Source organism: Charadrius vociferus, unplaced genomic scaffold (assembly GCF_000708025.1).
Source record: "Charadrius vociferus isolate BGI_N301 unplaced genomic scaffold, ASM70802v2 scaffold755, whole genome shotgun sequence".
In the NCBI taxonomy this organism is placed as follows: domain Eukaryota; kingdom Metazoa; phylum Chordata; class Aves; order Charadriiformes; family Charadriidae; genus Charadrius; species Charadrius vociferus.
This window is the reverse complement of record NW_009648446.1, coordinates 145,583-148,081: the sequence shown is the minus strand read 5'-3', so window position 1 is coordinate 148,081 and position 2,499 is coordinate 145,583.

Below are 2,499 nucleotides of genomic sequence, written 5' to 3'. Positions count from 1 at the left end.
ATTCTATGATTCTGTAACATTTACTGGCACTTACTGACATTGTTATCCAGGCTGCTACTTTGCCCTTGCTAGAACTGATGTCTTTCACAGAATCATGGAATCTAGTCTTCATTATATGGGTTCATTACATGGGTTAGATATGGATAGTCTTCATTATATGGGTTAGATATGGATATTTTTCATATTCTTTATACAGACAGTCTGATTAGTTGCAATATAGTAGCCAGATTGTCTTTGCAACTAACTACAGAGCTTGATGTAGTACTTAAGTTAATCTCAGTCAAATTCTTCCTTTGCAAGGGTGTGCCATGAGTTGTTAAAGGCTGTAAAGAGACTTTCCACGTAGGAGAGGCTGCATTGGAAAAATTCAAATGAATGCTTGCCAGTTAAGGCTGAGCAGAATGAGAGGGATAATTAAAACTTCAGCACATTGTGGAGAAGTAGTATGTGGTCATTGGACTAACAATAAGTTATTATAGTGATGCAGTATTTTGAAATCTGTGTACGACCAAACCATAACAATGTAAAGTAGTCCTACCAAAAGATCATTATATAATTTTCAGGGCTGAAAAATTATTCTCAAAATACTTGATCAAGAGCAGAGAGAGATATCTAATGATTTTCATTGTTTTTCAAAGTTTTCATCTGCAGAAATAGATGCCTTTCTGAGCACGAGTGAATGAACGCTGCTGCCCTTTCTTCTCTCTTTTAATTAAACACTTCCCACTTCACTTCTGCTCTGCCAGCTCAGATGAAAGTTTGGAAATCAACAAAGAAAAGCAAACAGCAAGAAAGTAGAGAAAAATGGAAAGACGGGGGAGGAGATAAACAGTGATGGAAAATGTAGGAACCAAAGGCACAAAACAAAGTTATACCCCAATTTATATCAGGGTAACATGAGAACTCTCAAGAAATACTACTAAAGTCAATGGTGTTTTCTAGAGTGCATCAATATGGACAGAGTGGAAAGGTACCTTCTCCTTCCTTAGCAGCCTAAGTAAGTACCTAACTAAGTACCTAAGCTTGGTACAAACCAGATATTAGATACGTCAAACATACAATATCAAAGATTCTCTGAGCTACATAATGCTAAAAGCAGAGAGAATGTGTTCTTAAACTTTTCCCTGTAGCTCTGCTACTGACCAGTGTCAGGGAAAAGACACTATTCTGACTCCCTGTTGCCATCCTCATGTATAATAAAGTGTTGCTTTTACTTTAAAAATGAAAAGAAATATCACTGAGTTGTAAATGTTACAAGCAAAATCTTCCCTAAAACATTTTTTATGTGTATTTATTTAATTGTCCATGAAATACAAATCCTCACATGGGCTTTCACTGAGGATGAATTATTGAAGAACAGAAATTATGCATAGTACAAATCCTCAAGTAGCACTTGCACAGGACTTAAATGGTCTATCAATTATAATTCTGACTTGGTTTCAGGAATGGAATCTGATCAAAGTGGGTTGCAGGCTGGATCAAGGACCACAAAAACTTAAACGATGGCTCCTCTTGAAAAGGGTAAATGTTAGATTAGACATCATCTAAAGGCCATGCAGGTAGACAGTACAGCTTTCAGATATATAGCAACAATTAATTCATTTAATTCATTACAGTTTTGACTGGAATTAATTAACTTTTGTTAATCCAAATAAACTAAAATAGAAACCTGTTGACCAGCCTGTTCTGCTTTTGTTTTTTTCCACGTTTATAGCTCTGAGACACCGCTGCTGATTCATTCACATTAAAACATGAAGTAACAGCAAGGTTTATGATTGGTTTGCTCCTAATACTTAAAAATCAAGTTGTCTCTATGCAATTTCAAATGTGACTAGCAGAATAGCATCTAGTTAATTCACCTATGCAAAATGACATAGTACATTTGAGCATCTGTCTGTGTGTATTTAAGCAATGTAAGTAATTTGCTGAACTAAAACCCCTTCATGGTTCTCCACCACTGTGTCTGTTTATTAATCAAGGAAATTTAATTTAGTTACTGTGTTGTTTTAATCTTTGTACTTTATAATTCATAGATACTTACTTGCAAGTGTAATATGTCAGAGCAAAGTCCACCAGAGTAAGAACAGCGTGAAATAATGAAGATGCAATTTTGCTGCATTTGAGATAGCGTGTTGGAGCTGATTTATTCACCTGGACTTAAGTAACAGGCAAAGTACAACTGTCGAGAATGAGCTCATTTGGTTGTGTGTGCTTTTCTTTGCCAAGCTTCACTTGAAAGAGGTAAGATGTCTGTCTAGTGCTGTTTTCTTCAGTTGCTTTCTTAATATTTTATAATACTAAGTCCTATTCTGGAATTAAATGGATCTGTAAATCATTTCAATGTGTAAATATGAGGGAAGAAAAAAGACTGACTCACTCAAAAATGCTAAAGGAAATCAAAACAGCTAAAAAAAAAGTAACTCCAGATCCAAGAACAGATTTCCTGAAGTTTAGTGGTGCTTGTGGGTTAGGTTTTTATTTTAAGTCATTTATAATCTA